The 17,170-nt window shown below is 45.9% G+C and overlaps 1 long non-coding RNA gene across 1 annotated transcript in view; it reads right to left on the bottom strand.

Moving 5' to 3' along the window:
* Positions 1-486: 486 nt before the first annotated feature.
* Positions 487-17,170, bottom strand: part of LOC122547362 (uncharacterized) — a 466,533-nt gene continuing 449,849 nt past the window's right edge. Inside the window, exon 3 of the long non-coding RNA XR_015758265.1 lies at positions 487-2,022. This is a non-coding gene — a long non-coding RNA (uncharacterized LOC122547362). The remainder of the gene's footprint in view (positions 2,023-17,170) is intronic.

Raw genomic sequence — 17,170 nt, forward strand, 5'->3', positions numbered from 1 at the left:
TGAGTGTGAGGAGATTGGGTTTTGATGGAACTACCCACAGACTGAAGTCAAAAAAAGCAAAGTAAGAAATGCAAGTGGATCAAATTCTAGAGAGCAAATTGTGAGCAAAAAGTAATTGTTATCAGTTTAGCAATTTCCAAGGAGAGAGCGACAACATTGAATTGCTTCTGGTGTCATCCTCTGTGTCCGAACATTTCACAGAGCCAGCTCCACATCCTTCCATTGGCTTGTCATTGAGAGGCAACATTTCCCTTCCCACAGCCCTTTTTAAAATGTCCTGTCCCAGGGAATCACTGAGGCAGAGAATACTTCACCTTTTCTGGGAAAGATAGAGAAATATGGGGTGTCAAGGAGCAGTTTCTCTGCCTTCAGGGTCTGACAGAAGGATGTGTGTAGTGTGTGGATTCTGGAGACAGACAACTGAGATATTCCTCACTCCCATCAACACGACTTTATTCTAACAACAGTTTCAATTCTTCATTATAAAGTACCAGTTTCAGACTAGACATTTCACACCCAACCCCCATTTCCTCACATTGGAATCAAGTACCAAACTTGCCCCATCTCAGGATTGCCCTCTGATTGTGGCGTCAGTGTGCTAATGCTGTGTTTGAATGAAAGAGCCACAGTGGAATCTGGGACTGAATCCAAGGGGTTTCTGAGCCACCAGCAGCCTCCCTGCTGTGTGAGGGTCTGTTTGGATAAGATTTCAGCCCCATTGGTTCCCACTGATACTAAAGCTCTAGAGTGAGATTACTGGAGTCACATGTGGACTAAGGAACGCAACAATCAGGTCAATGATCTGCTCTGGAATCCACCCTGAGCCCTGGATGACTCTCACTGAGATGGCCCCAGGGGCTACAGAATATGGCAGCAGAAAGTGGAACCAGTTTATCATTGACTGCCCTCCCCAGCCATGACTCCCAGACTCCCCAGATTTAACATTCTCAATCTGACTCCAGGGACACACGGGACCATTCCATCGCACTTTGAGAGTGAAGAAAACCCAAGTCTAATTTAAGGAATATTTATTTCCCAAAACCTGTGAAATTGTTATTCTGAGTAACAAGATGCTGCCGATCATATTCATCATTGCAGGGTTCCCAGTAGCTCTGGCCATTTCCAAAGCACACACGAGACAGAGACTGAATCTTCTTGATCTTTATTCCCTTTTCCAGATTTACATTGACAGAAAAAAGACTGCAATTAACAGCCCAGACAGAGGAAGCTGCTCAAAATCACAGCCACAATGGAGCTTGAGGAAAACACTTGTGGAGATTTTCTCAATTACCTGAGAATCCTGTCCCTTAAAGTAGTGACAGAAGCTTAAATTCGAACTGACGGCTGAGCAGGAAGGAGATCTGGTTTACTGAAGCAGAAATTTCAGAGGTTCACATTGTTTTGTACAGCTGACAGTTTTCAGCATCTTCGAGAGGTTTTACTTGGCATCACAAGTCATTACTGAACCCATAAAACGGTCCCAGGACAGGTTCAGCACGGGGTTTGATACAGAGTAAAGCTTCCTTTTGATGATCCCAATGACATGCCTTAACCCTTGAACCTCAGAAATGTCACCGAGCCAATCCCAAGAAGGAAGAGAGTTGAAATTCAGTGCTGACAATGACCTTTGTCCTGCCAGCTCAGCCCTGTTCTATTTAAAGTTGTGTCTCCTCTGTGGACTGTCTTGAACACTCTACACACATTCTGATCTCCTGATGCTCTTGCTGAGGGGAGAGGGGAGGGTCACGTGGGTGAGGGCACAGGAGAAGCGAGCATTGGACTCCCAGTCAGACCCAGAGAGGGTCAGCAGGCTGCTGACACTGTAGGTGCTGTCCGAAGCTCGCAGGTAGTTGCTGGTCTGAACCCCGTCCGAAATGACTGCACCGTCCTTCTTCCACTGCACCTCCAGCTCATCGGGATAGAAGTGATTGGCAAGGCACACCAGGGTGGCAGTGCCCTTGGCATTGACCTGCTCCGGGGAGGGGGGCAGCAGGGTCAGCTTGGGCTGAGAGTTTTCACGGCCTGAAAGACAAGACAAACAATTTTAATCCCTGCCATTCAAAGGGATTTCAACTCTGAACATTCACTGGCAAAACAATCCATTTGAACATTTGTATTCAATACCTAACAGACCCCATAAAAGGACAGGGCCTTTTAAAATTGCTTCTTGGGACGTGAGTGTCACTGGCAGGGCGAGCATTTATTGCCCATCCCTAATTGCCCCTGAGAGGGTGATGGTGAAAAAGAAGGGGCAGTTTTGGATCATTCTTTCGGGAATGAATGTGGGCAGCTGGAAGGGCTATCAATGGGGGAGCATTTCAGTGACAGTGATCAGAACTCAGTGAGATTGAGAGGAGGGATGGAAATGGAGAACCATGGGGCAAGTGTAAAAGTTTTCATTTGGGAACAAACCATTTTACTAAACTGGGCAGGGATTCGGTAAAAGTGGCTGAAAGACAAAATGCAGGGGTGAAATTTTCCAGGACCTGAGGAAAGCAAAGAGCTAACAGGTTGAACTGTGTCCAAGTGAAGTCAGGGAAATCCCAGTGATGTTTTATTGTCACAAAAAGAACAAGTGAATGAAGGAATGTATGAGGGCCATTCGAGAGCAGGAAGGGAACTTGTGTGCAGTGGTGGAAGATGGAGCAATGGTTCCTCATGAAAACTTCTGGTCTGTTTTCACAAAAGAGAGGGACATATATATCAGTAACTGGAGTTCAGGAGGAGGACTGTGCAATTTTGGAACGGCATCTTTCACATCTGAAAGACTCCCAGTTCATCCAATGAAAAGAAAGATCCATGCTGTCCTAAAGATATTTGCAGACAGTGTGGGACTTGTTTGAAATGTGGTCACTGTTGTAATGTAGGAAATGTGGAAGCCAGATTGTACACAGCAAGATCCCACAAGTAACAATGAACCAAGGAACATTTTGAGTGATGTTTGTTCAGGAATAAGTATCAGCCTGAATATGATTCAAAGAGAAAGTAACTAGAACAGTTCGATAGAAAATGAGGAAATGAAAGTTAAAGGAGAAGGGAGGAATACTGGTTAGTGATGGAATTGATTGTTACTAGAAAATAAAAGGAAAGGGACAGAGTATTGTGAATGTCATATTGTACTGAGGAAACTTAAAAGTGCAGGGAAGCTCAGTATAGAACAAGCTTAAAGGTTTTGTCTCTTAACACATGAACCATTTGGAATAATGTAGACAAAGTGATACCACACAAACCAAGGGAAATCAAGTTTGCGAGGAGTTTAAACTAACTAAAGAAGGTAGGAGCTCAGGAGAAGTTATTAAAGTATCCAGACCAAGTAATAGGATCGAGATTATGGAAAGGATCAAGAATCAAACTTGAGGCACCGCAGGGTGGAATGGTGGATCAGTGGTTAGCACTGCTGTCTCACAGCTCTGGAGACACAGACTCAATTCCAACTGACTGTCTGTGTGGGATTTACACATTCTCCCCGTGTCTACTTGAGTTTCCTCCCATTGTCACAAAGATGTTTTGGTTAGGAGAATTATCCATGGGAATTGTAGGGTGGGTGGGATGCTTTTTGGAGGGTCAATCTGGGCTGAATGGCCTGCTTCCACACTGTAGGGATTCTGTGATTTCTAAAGGAGATAACTATGAGAAGGAGGCAGTCAGTGCATGACTGAGGGTGTTGTACTAGATGCATCGAGTTTATGAAACAAGGTAAATGAGCCTGTAGTGCAGGGACGTGGCTGCAAGGGGATCAGGGCTGGGAACTAAATATCCATGGATGCACATCCTATTGAAAGGAAATGCAAGGGGATAGAGGGTCAAGTGTGAAGGAGGAACTGAAGGTAATCCTTGTTAGTCAGGAAATAGTTTTGGGGAGATTGATGGTATCAAAACTTGTAAGTCCCCAGGAGCCAGCAAGTCATCAGAGTATTTAAGAAAGTGGGTGTAGAAATAGTGGACACATTGTTGATCATTTTCCAACATTCTGTCGACTCTGACAGAGTTCCAATGGACTGGACAGTATCCAATGTAACCCCACTTTTTAATAAAAGGAGGGAGAGTGAAAATGAGGAATTATACATGAGGAAAACGCTGGAGTCAGTTATTAAAGATACAGTAACCGAGCATTTGGAAAGCAGTGACAGGATCGATCCAAGTCAGCATGGATTTACTAAAGGGAAATCAGGCCTGACACATCTTCTGGAAGGTTTTGAGGATGTGATCAGTGGAGAATGAACAAGGCTGAATCAGTGGACAACAAAACTTGATGAAAAAGTTCAGCAGGTCTGGCAGCATCTGTGGACAGCAATCGAAGTTAACATTTCAGATTGAGTGACCCTCCCTCAGGACCCAGTGGATGTTGTGTTCTGGACTTTCAAAAGGCTTTTGACAAGGTCCCATACAAGAGATTAGTGAGCAAAATTAAACTTCATGGTATTGGAGGTAATGTATTGACATGGAGAGAGAACTCGTTGGCAGATAGAAAGCAGAGAGTTGGAATAAATGGGTCCCTTTCAGAGTGGCAGGCAGTGATGAGTGGGGTACCACAGGGTTCAGTGCTGGGACCCCAGCTGTTCACAATATACATAAATGATATGGACAAAGGAATTGAATGCAATCCCTCCAAATTTGCAGATGACACTCAGCTGGGTGGCAATGTGTGCTGTGAGGAGGATGCTAAGAGGCTGCAGAGTGACTTGGACAGGCTGGCTGAGTGGACAAATACTTGGCAAATGCATTATAATTTGGGTAAATGTGAGATTATCCACTTTGGTGGTAAAACTGGAAGTCAGATTATTAGTGAATGGTGAAAGTTTAGGAAAAGGTGAGGTGCAATGAGAGTTGGGTGTCATGGTGGAACAGGAACTGAAAGGGGGCCTGCAGGTGCAGCAGGCAGTGAGGAAAGCTAATGGCATGCTGGCCTTCACAGTGAGAGGATTTGTGTACTGGAGTAAGGATGTCTGCAGAACTAAGGCCTCAGCTTGAGTATTATGTGCAGTTTTGGTCTCCTTGGGCGGCACGGTGGCCCAGTGGTTAGCACTGCTGCCTCACAGCGCCTGTAGACCCGGGTTCAATTCCCGACTCAGGCGACTGACTGTGTGGAGTTTGCACATTCTCCCCGTGTCTGCGTGGGTTTCCTCCGGGTGCTCCGGTTTCCTCCCACAGTCCAAAGATGTGCGGGTCAGGTGAATTGGCCATGCTAAATTGCCCGTAGTGTTAGGTTAAAGGGGTGGATGTAGGGGTGTGGGTGGGTTGCGCTTCGGCGGGTCGGTGTGGACTTGTTGGGCCGAAGGGCCTGTTTCCACACTGTAAGTAATCTAATCTAGTCTGAGGAAGGACATTCTTGCTATTGAGGGAGTCCAGCAAAGGTTCTCCAGACTGATTCCCAGGACGGCAGAACTGACATATGAGGAAAGATTAGATCAACTGGGCTTGTACTCACTGGGATTTAGAAGAATGAGAGGAATCTCACAGAAACATATAAAATCCTGATGGGATTTGACAGGCTTGATGCTGGAAGAATGTTCTTGATATTAGGAAAGTCCAAAACTTGGGGTCACAGTCGAAGATTAAGGGTTAAGTTATTCCGATGTTGTGAATCTGTGGAATCAAAGGATATGGGGGTGGAGTGGGAATGGGATAATGGATCGCGTCATCAGCCATGATCATATTGAACGGTGGTGCAGACTCAAAGGGCTGAGTGGCCTATTCCTGCAGCCATTTTCTATGTTTCTATGTTTCTAATGATGGGTAGAGGTGTGAGGGTGGTGGGGGTGTGTGTGGGAGGAGCAGGTTTATCCTGTCAGGAAGAACTGAAATTACATCGACAGCAAGAGGAAATATGGAGTTGGAAAGCATAGAATCTGTGTGAGTCAACTTCAGGACCCACAAAATAGCAAAAGGCTTGATGGGAATTATGTACAAGTCTCCTCTCAGTAGTCGGGATGTGGGGCAGAAAATAAATCAGGAGATAGAAAAGGCATGTAAGAAAGAGTTTATTACAATAATCATGGGGACTGCAATATGCAGGTGGACTGGGAAATTCAGGTTGGGAATGGATCTCAAGGAAAGGAATTCATGGAATGTCTGAGAGATACTTTTTTTGGAAAAGCTTGTGGTAGAGCCACTGGGAAGCAGGTAATTCTGGATTCAGTGATGTGTAATGAGGCAGCCCTGATTGGGGAGCTGAAGGTGAGTGAACCCTGAGGGGGCAGTGACCATAATGTGATACAATTCACCCTGCAGTTCGAGAGGGAGAAGCTGGGAATTATATGCAATAATATCAATGAGCAAGTTAGACAAAGGAGAACCAAAGGACATGATCTGTTGGGTTTCCAGAAGGCCTTTGACAGGTTGCCACACAGGAGGCTGCTAAATAACATAAGAACCCATGGGTTTGGGGCCCAGTACTGACATGGATCGAGAGTGGAAATAAATGGATCTTTTGCAGGATGGCAGTTGGTGTCTTGTGCAGTTCAGTAGGGGGCAGTGTTGGGACCTCAGCTATTCATGTAACAATTAATTATATATTAACGATCTGGGAAAAGAAACTGAGGGCATTGTTAGTAAATTTGCTGATGACACAAAGATGAGGGGAGGGACAGGCAGAGTTGAGGAAGCAGGGAGGCTGCAGAAGGACTTGGAAAGACTCAGAGAGTGGGCAAAGAAGTGACAGATGGAATACAAAGTGGGAAAGTATGAGGTTATGCCCTTGGGTTGGAAGAGTAGAGACTCAAACTGTTTTCTAAATGGGGAAATTTGGAATTCTGAAACATAAAGGGACTTAGGAGTCTTCTTTCAGATTTCACTTAAGGTTAATATGTCGGTTCAGTTGGCAATTAGGAAGACAAATGCAATGTTAGCATTCATTTCAACTGAGTTAGAATACAAGAGCAGGTGTGTACTGCTGAGGCTGTATGAGACTCTGGTCAGACTGCATTTGGAATATTGTGAACAGTTTTGGGACCTGTATCTAAGGAGGGATGTGCTTGCATTGGGGGAGATCCAGAGGAGGTTTATAAGAATAACCCTGGGGGTGACAGCCTGGTCTGTTGAGGAGAGATTGAGGACTGTGGATGTGTACTTGATAGAGTTCTTAAGGACATGCGGAGATCACATTGAAACTTACAGAATACTGAGAGGCCTGGATAGAATGGGCGGGGATGAGATGTTTCCACCAGTCAGAGAAACATGGACCAGAGGGCACAGCCACAGACTTTAGGGATAATCCATTAGGACTGAGATGAGGAGGAATTTCTTCTGCCAGAGGGTGGTTAATCTGTGGAACTCATGCTGTGGAGGTGAAGGTATTAAGTGTGTTTCGGACGGACATTGATAGGTTCCTGATTGGGAAGGCAATCAAATATAATGGGAAGAAGGCAGGAGAATGGTCGTGAGAAACACTTCAGCCATGACCAAACGGCACAGCAGACTTGATGGGCGAATGGCCCAATTCTGCTCTGTTATCATATTGTCTTTTGAACAGACTCTGCCAAACCCTGGAACACTGAAAGGCCTGGATTTGAGCCCAGCTGGAGCTGTTTGTCATCAGAACTTTATCAAGGGACAACCAGGGAGTGGTGAGAGTGTGCACCCTGTTCCATGTGGGAACTTCAGGATGCTTCCCATCTCCTGGAATACCATGAGTTCAGGAAGTGTGGTCAGTGACTGCAGTTGGAGCTCTGGGTTTCGGAGTTTGAGCAGCAGCTGGTGTCAGTGTGGAGCGTCCGTGAGGCTGAGAGCTCCATGGAGAGCACGTTTCTAGATGTGGTCACTCTGCAGCTTCAGAGTATGCAGGGAGAGAGGGAATGGGGGAGCAGCACACAGTCCAACACGACCAGGCAGCTAGTACAGGAATCCCCTGAGTGCATCCCACTGTCCAACCAGGATTCAGTTTGGAATCCTGATGAGTGCAGCCGGAGTCAAGTCCATGGCACCACAAGGGGCTCAGCTGTACAGGGAAGGCACAAGGAAGACTGGAAGAGCGATAGTGAGAGGAGATTCGAGAATGAGGGCAATCGATAGGTGTTTGTGCAGCTGCAGATGGGATTCCAGGATGGTGTGTTGTCTCCCACCCTGAGGGGAGAGGGGGAACAGGCAACAGTTGAGGTCCCAGTGATAGAGGGAGAAAAGGGATATGGTGCTGCAGTCAGAATTTATGGAGCTCTGGAGGCAATTAGCAACAGCAGCTCAAAATTGTGAATCTCTGGACTACTCCCAGGGACCAATGCAAGTGAGGATAGGAACAGAAGGATAAGGGAGGGTGTATCTGAGGCTGGAAAGGTGGTCCAGGAGGGAGCGTTTGAGATTCTTGGGACATTGGGAATGACTTTGTGGGAGATGTGACCTCTATAGACCAGATGGGTTGCTCCTGAACAGAACTGAGTTCCTTGTGGGATGATTTGCTGGTCGTTGTTGGAGAGGGTTTAAATGAACATGGAAGGGGGGGCTGTGGGAACCACGAGGAAATATCAGGGAGGAACACCAAGGAAAACAGAATCATGCAAGAGATAGATACTCTAAAGTAAGGAAGAGTAACTTATTTGGCCGGGTCACAGTGAGGGAGAGAGTAATAATTTCTAAATCCAACTGACTGTGTGTATGTATGGGCCTGCGTGGAGTATAGGGAGTAAGATTAGGGAGTTACAGACACATATATTACCAAGTGGAAATCTGGTGTTGTTGCTCTTACAGATGAGGCTCAAATGAGAACAGGACTGGATGTTAAATATTCCTGGATACAAGGTGTTCAATAAAGATAGGAAAAGGGGAAGAGGGTGTGGGATTGGTTAAGATCAGTGCAGAGCTGGAGAAAGAGGATGTCCCAGAGGGGTCAAGGGCAGAATGGATTTAGTTTGAGATAAGGAACAAAAAAGGTGCAATCAGGTTGTTCAGTGCAGTCTGTCGGTCACCAACTAGAGGGAAGGATGTAGAGGGAGAAATCTGCAAGAAATTCACAGCACATATTTGGGTAACTTTAATTATCAGAATATAGAATGAAATCGGAGCAGTGTGAAGGGCAGAGAGGGGCCAGAGTTGTGAGAGTGTGCTCGGGTGAATTTTCTCCAACCGTGTGTTCCCATTCCAATCAGAAAGGAAACTCTGCCAGACCTGGATCTTGGGAATGAGGAGGCCCATGTAGATCAAGTATCAGTAGGAGGACATTTAGGGAATTGTATCACAAGGATTAGGGAGACAGTGGAAAAGGACAAAGGACAATCCAGAGTAAAGTCATGACCATGGATCATATCCCATGGATCACCTCCAAATGTCTCACTCTTAGAATTTTCATATTTTATTTTAAAACAGAATATGAATGAGTTACCAATCTAACATTTTGCCGCAGTATTTATGGTTGAGAAGGACATCGAAGTGAAGGAAATTCGGGAAATAAATGTTGATGTCTTGAGAAGAGTCCATATTACAGGAGAAGAGATGCAGTAATCTGTTCTTTAAACTCATAAAGGTAGATAAATCCCCAGGAACTGATCAGCTCCATCCCAGTACTTTGTGGGAAGCTTGGGAAGAGACTTTGACACCCCTTGGTGAGATGTTTGTATCATCAACAGCCACGGGTGATGTGCTGGAAGACTGGAGCATGGCTAATTTTGTGCTGATACTTAGGAAGGTCTGCAAGGAATACCCTGGGAATTATAGACCGGTGAGTCTGATAGCGGTAAGTTGTTGGAGGGGATTTTGACAGAAAGGATCTAAATGCATTTGGAAAGACAAGGATTGATTAAGGATAGTCCACATGACTTTGTCAGTGGGAAAACATGTCTCACAAATTTGATTGAGTTTTTTGAAGACATGACCAAGAAGATAGCTGAGGGCAGAGTGGTAGACATTGTCTACATGGACTTTAGCAAGACCTTTGACAAGGTGCTGCATGGACAACTGGTTAGTAAGTTAGATCTGATACAAAGTTGGCTCACTGATACAAAGTTGGCTTAATGGTTGGAGACAGAGAGTGGTGGTAGATAATGGTTTTCAGACTGGAAGCCTGTGACCAGCGATGTGGCAAAAGGATTGGTTCTGGGTTCATCATTGTTTGTCATTTATAGAAACAAATTGAATGAGAATATAGGGGCCATGGTTTGTGAGTTTGCAGATGACACTAACATTGGTAGTTTCATGGACAGTGAAGAAGGCTATTTGAGAGTACATTTACATTACACATTGAGATAATAAGGAGGTGTTACATTTTGGTACAAAAACCAGGCCAGGGCTAACACAGTTAATTGTGGGGCCATGGGGAGTGTTGTCAAACAGGGAGACCAAGGGGTGGAGGCACATAGAGGATTGAAACTGGTGTCACATGGAGACAGGGTGGTGAAGAAAGCATTTGGTACAATTGCTTCTATCGGTCAGAGTATTACATGTGGGAGTTGTTACGATTCTCCAAGGTATTGATCAGGCCCATTCCCAGTCACCCTGCTATTGGAAGGATGTCATTAAATTGGAAAGGGTGTAAAAAGGATGACAAGGATGTCACCGAGACTGGAGGGTTTGAGTTATAAGGAGAGGCTGGTTAGGCCTGGGCTATTTCCCTTGGAAGGTCAGAGATTGCTGGGTGACATTTTAGAGGTTTATAAAATGATAATGGTCATAGATAAGATGACTAGCTCAGGTTTATTCCCCAGAGTAAGGGAGTCCAAAACTAAACAGCAGAGGTTTAAAGCAAGAGGGGAAAGATTCAAAAGGGACCTGAGGTGCATCTCGTTCACATAGAGGGTGGTGCATGTATTGAATGAGCTGCCAGAGGAAGTCGTAGAGGTGAGTATGATAACAACATTTAAAAGGCATTTGAACAGGCACCTGGACAGGAACGGTATGGGGGAAATTAGCTAAATGCACGCAAATGGGACTACGGGAATAGAAAAGGGGAATAATTCATGAAGGATGTGAATATTTTGGAGATGGGGTAAAAAACTTCCCATAGAAGGTTCAGGGATGAGGAAGGTCAGTTGTGAACAAACTTTGTAGAAGTTTGGACTGTCTTCCTTGGAGAAGTGAAGGCTGAGAGGACATTTTGTTGAGGAATTCAAAATCAGGAGGTGTCTGGCCAGAGGAAATAGGGAAAAAATGTTCCCACTCATGAAAGTATTGAGAAGGAGAGGGCACAGATTTAAAGTAATTAGTGAGAGAATCAAAAATGAGATGAGGAAAAACATTTTCAGCCAGCGAGTGGTTAAGGTGTGGACTGCACTGCCTGAGAGTGTGGTGGAGACAGCTTCAATTGAAACATTCCGAAGGGAATGAGACTATTATTCGAAAAGGAACAATGTGCAGGGTGACAAGGAGAAGGCAGGAGAATGACACTCAGTGAATTGCTCATTCGGAGAGCCGGCCCAGACAGGATGGGCGGAACGGCCTCCGTGTGCACTGTAACAACTCTGTGATTGTGTGATTGAGCAGAGTTAAAGCTGGGGGAGGTGGGAGCTCAGTGTCTCACTGTGCTGCTGCTGCTGAGGTCAGTGAGATCAGAGACTGGGACAGGGAGCCAGAGCTCACATCAAACTCTGCCCGTGTCCGACACACTGAGACTGGCAGGAGGCTACTCACTGATTTCATTCCGTGCTGCAGTAATGGGACCACAGGCTGCAAATGGACAGAGCTCCTCCACACGGTGAGTTAAACTAATTGACTTATATCTTGCTGCTTAAAGGGACAATGGAACTAAAGAAATACAGCTGGACACCCTGTTAGACACAGTGCTCCTTCATCAACTATTTCATTCACTGCAGCTTCTCACTAATAACTTCACAAATTCAGCATTTGTGTTTTAGAAAGTGTGTTTCAGTATTGACAGGGTTAATAACGGAGGATTGAGGTTTACTTACTCAGTCGGAGCTTGGTTCCTTTCCCAAACGTAAGCCACAGTGAGAGCTCGCAGTGCAGATGGTGTACAAAAATCTCTGATCTTTGCTTCCCTTTCTCACTCACTCTCACACTCTCCCTCTCACTCTCTTTCTCTCTCCCTCATTCATGTGTCTTTCTGTCTCTGTCTCTCTGGGTTGTGTCCAGCTGGGCTAGGGTGGTTTGTCAAATGTATTTTTCAATGTTAAGTTTTGCAGCTGTTCTTCACGTGTGGCGATGGAGTGTAAGAGGGAAACTTGAGGCCTTCAGTAAATGGTGGACACCACAGAGACTGGAGTGTGTAGTGGACAGTGACAATCCAGCATGGGTTAGTTTGTTCATTTACATTTATATGAAAATTGGATGTGTCAGTACAGGCAGTGGGACTGTGCCTATTGAGGTTTTTGTACGGCTCTGTAACACTGTGTAGGGGTAGCTGCTTTCCTGCATACAGTAATAGTCAGCGACATCCTCATTCTGAACGTTGCTGATTTTCAGGGTGAAACTGGTCCCTGATCCACTGCCGGTGAATCGATTGGAGACTCCTGTGAATCGAGTTGTTGCACTGTAGATCAGGAGAGAGGGTTTCTGACCTTCTCGCTGCTGGTACCAAGCAAGGTAGCTGCTAATGCTTTGACTGGCCGTACAGGTGATGGTTGCAGTGTGGCCCAGTCCCACTGACAGCACCGGGGGAGACTGAGTCATGGTGATGTCCCCACTGATACCTGAGGGGTCAGAGAGAAACACAGTGAAGTCAGAACTGTCACAGAAAGAGCCTGTCAAATGGAGATTGTTGGAGACACTGAGCTTTCCTCTGGTTTCAGCTTTTTTCCTTCAATCACAAGTCAGTGGAATTGGAGTGAAATGGAGAGCAGCTAAAGATTCAAGATGGAAGGAGAGAGATTTGTACCTGCGACACAGAATGCCAGGGGCCAGATCAGCTGGATGTGTGAAATCATGGTGTGTGCTCCTGTCCCTGGGCCTGGTTCCTGATAAACTCTCCCTTCACTGGGCTCTGCTTTATAAAGCTGCAGTCTGTGAGAGTCTGACTGGGTGTTCCTCAGTATGTAAATGGAATTGGGCAGAGAGAGCCACGTCAGCCCCTCACACTTCCTCTTCTCTCTCTCTCTCTTTCTCACTGTCTCAGAGAGTCATTGATGTGAACAGCACTGAATGAGACCATTTGGCCCATTGTATCTGTGCTGTTAAACAAAGATCTGATGACATTAAACCCATCCTCCAGCTCTTGGCCCATTACCCTGGAGGCTACAGCAACACAAGGGAATATCTAAACACTGCTCCAATGTCACGAGAGTTTGTGACTCAACCAGCCTTTCAGGCAGTGAGTTCCAGACTCCCACCACCCTCTGGGTGAAAACAGTTCTCCTCAACTCTCCTCTCTCTCTCGAACTCGACTGGGCCTGGACTCACTCGAGTTCAGAAGGATGAGAGGGGATCTGATTGAAACATATAAAATTCTAACAGGGCTGGGCAGGGAGGAGGTTTCCCTGGTTGGCGAGTCTGGAACCAGGGGACCCAGTCTCAGGGGGATACCATTTAGGACTGAGATGAGGAAACATTTCTTCACTCAGAGGGTGGTCAACCTGTAGAATTCTCTACCACTGAATATATTCAAGAAAAAGAGAGAGATAATTGTTTTGCATTTTAACAGCATGAAGGGAATGGGGAGAAAGCAGGAATATGGTTTGAGAGAGAGGGTCAGCCATGATCATACTGAATGACAGAGCAGGCTCAAAGGGCGAAATGGCCTGCTCCAGCTCCGAGTTTCTGTGTGTCCATGTCTGTGTTACCTTCAATCTCGGTCCCTGGTTACTGAGTCCTTTACTCATGTAAAAAGTGCCTTCCTACCCACACTATCACTGCCCCAAATAATCTTATACCCCTCTATCAGGTCCCCTCTCAGCCTTCACTGCTCCAAGGAAAACAACCCCAACCTTTCTAATCTTATCTCAAAGCTCACATTCAGGCAGCATTCTGGGAAATCTCCCCGTACCCTCTCAAATACAATCACATCCTTCCCAGAATGTGGTGACCAGGACCTGTCCTCTTCTCTCTCTCTCTCTCTCTTTCTCTATCTCTCTCTCTCTCTCTGTCTCCCTTTCTGACTCACACCTTACACTTCTTTCTCTCTACCTCTATCTCTCTCTCCCCCACTGTTAATCTCTTTCATATTCTCTTTCTCTGTCTCAAAGCCACTCCCTCCAACTCATTCCCAGTTCCTCACTCTGTCTCATAATCTCTATTTCTGCATCTTTCTCTGTCTCCGTCACTCACTCCATCTCTCGCTACAATTGAAAGCATCCAAATGTTATCTGCCCCTCTCTATTCCTCCCTCTCTTTCTCTCCCTCCCTCTCTGCATCCCAATCTATAGTCTCTCTCCCTCCCTCTCTGGCATTCTGTCTCTAACCATACTCATATCTCTCTCTCTCTCTCTTTCTCTCTCTCTCTCTCTCACACACACACACACACACACACACACCCAACCCTACCCTCTCTCTCTCTCTTGATTCCCTTCACGCTTGGTATCACACCCATCCTGTCTCTTTCTCTCTCTCCATGCCTCTCAGTCACATCTTGTTTCTCTCTCTCTCCCTCAACCTCACCATTTCTACCAACCTCTACCTCTCTCTTGGTCCCCTCACATATCTCACACTGTCTCAGATGCTCCTCCCTCTATCCCCGATCTCTCTCTCTCTCTCTCTCTCTCTCTCTTGCACACACACACACACACACACAGAAACTCCCTCTCTCTCTGTCTCGCTTCTCTCTCTTTCTGACAGTGTCCTGGGTGGTGACTGTTGAATGCAGGATAAATCTCCCTCTGCTCTGCACCACTAATGGACATTAACCCTTTACCCCAGAAGGATGTATTTTCCTGGAGTAACTCCCCATTTCCCACATTGACCAGGGTTTGGCCTCGCTCAGGAAGATGGATAGATTCTTGTCAAAAGAAAGGCAATTCTGTGCTGTTGGCCTATTCTCACTGGGGACTAGTTTGGATACAAACCTCATTCCATGAAGGCCCAGCAGAGAGAGAGGATATCCTCACGCCATCAGTGTGAGCTGGAGGGACAGGACAGACTCTGACCCACTGACCCATCCTGTCCATTCACAACATGTTCCAATCCCTTTCCCTTTCCTTCCACTTCCATGATGAGTCTCTGAGTCAGGCTGTTTCACTGGGATGAGGGTTGGACTATCACACAGTTACAACAGAAAGGAATTGACCTCACACCCAATAACGGCCAGTAAACATTGTCCTCCTTCCTGCTGGAACCTCCAACAGAGACCAGTAAACATGGATCTCCTTCTAACTGGATCCTCCAACAGAAACCAGTAAACATGGGCCTCCTATTCACTGGAGTTTCCGATGGAGACGAGTAGATGACTGAGTTTTTGAAGAAATAATCACGGAGATAGATAAAGGTAGAGCAGTACACTCTGTCCACATGGACTTTAGCAAGGCCTTAGACAAGGTTCCCCTGGTAGACTGTTTAGTAAGATTATATCACAGAGGATCCAGAGAGAGCTCGCCAATTGGATAGAAAATTGGCCTAATGGTAGGAGGCAGAGGCTGGTGAGAGAGGGTTGTTCTTCAGACTGGAGGCCAGTGACCAGCTGTCTGCCACAAGAATCAATCCTGTATCCACTGTTGTTCATCATTTATATGAACAATTTGGATGAGAAAATAGCAGGAACGGTCAGGAAGTTTGTGGCTGACATTAAAATTGTTGGCCAGGGACAGGGGAGAAGGTTATCCAAGAGTGCAATGTCATCTTCATCAACTGGACCAGTAGGTCAACAAATCCAGATGGAGTTTAATTTCGATAAATGGAAGGAGTTGCATTTTGGTAAGACAAACCAGGGCAGGAATTACACAATTAATGGTAGAGCCATGGGGAGTGTTGTTGAACAGAGAGACTGAGGGGTACAGGTACATAGTTCCTTGAAAGTGGTGTCACAGATAGACAGGGTGGTGAAGAGGGTATTGGGCACGCTCACCTTCACTGGTCAAAGCAGTGAGTACAGGAGCTGGGACATCATGTTACAGCTGTACAAGGCATTGGGAAGGCCACATTTGGACATTATGTACATTTCTGCTCACCCTGCTATAGGAAGGAAGTTATTACACTGGTTTGGATAAAATAAAGATTAATTGGAAGGTTTGAATCATAAGGCAAGGATGGATAGGCTGAGATGTTTTCCAGGGAATGCAGGAGATTGAGGGGTGACCTTAATAATCATGAGGTTTATATAATCATGAGGGTCATAGATAAGGTGAATAGCTAAAGTCTTTTCCCCAGTGCAGGGGAGTCCAGTACCAGAAGGAATAGGTTTAAGTCGAGAGAGGAAAGAATTAGAAAGGGCCGGAGAGACAACCTTTTCACACAGAGGATGGTGTGTATGTGTAATGAGCTGCCAGAGGAAGTGGTAGAGGCGAGTACAATTACTACATTTCAAGGACGTTTTTACAGGAACATGGATAGGAAGGATTTAGAGAGGATTGGGCCAAACACAGGCAAATGGGACTAGTTCAGTTTTGGAAACTTGGTCGGCATGGATGAGTAGAGCTGAAGGGCCTGATGCCATGCTGTAAACCTCTATGACTCTATGATGATGTATACATTGGCCACTTTCCCATAGGACCAGTCAACATGGGCCTCCTTCCCATTGGATTGTCCAGTATCTGAGCTGCAAAACCGATATTGTGTCCACCACATATGTCTCTTATTTCAATCTCAATCACATTGTCTGTCTCTGCAGAGAAACCCTAATTTCTGCTTGTCCCACCTCCTAACTCTATGATTCCAATGTCCTCTCCCAGTTTCCTGAACCACATTCCATAAATGCCAGCTTGTCCGGTATGTAGTGGTCTCTTCCCTGTCTTACCATGTGTTGTTCTAGAATGACCCACGACCTCACTGCCAGCCAATTGCTTCCATGGCCTCCCTCCTCCCTCACTCTGTGTCTTGCTGCAGACTCACATTCCCTCCCTCCCCCTTCCTTCTTCTGTCTCTGGTGTCCTGCCCATAGCTGCTTCCTCCATCCCACTATTGACAGCAGAGCCTTCAGACCCCTACTGCGTGCTCTCTGACCTCCTGCCCTTCATCCCTCCCCCTCTCGATGGCTGTGCTATTGAATAAACTGTTCACTTCCATCACTTTTGTTTCACTGTAGCTTTGCCATTGATTTGCTGACTTATTCTGGTACATCTAGTCTGGTCTGTTCCCCGAGTTGTTTTAAGAGTGTTTTGCTTGAGAAAACACTCTTCTATAAACTGAGTTGTCTGTTTCTCCCAGTCTT

The sequence above is a fragment of the Chiloscyllium plagiosum genome, unplaced genomic scaffold (assembly GCF_037043375.1).
Source record: "Chiloscyllium plagiosum isolate Xiang-an unplaced genomic scaffold, Cpla_swu_hap1 HiC_scaffold_9, whole genome shotgun sequence".
NCBI classification, from domain to species: domain Eukaryota; kingdom Metazoa; phylum Chordata; class Chondrichthyes; order Orectolobiformes; family Hemiscylliidae; genus Chiloscyllium; species Chiloscyllium plagiosum.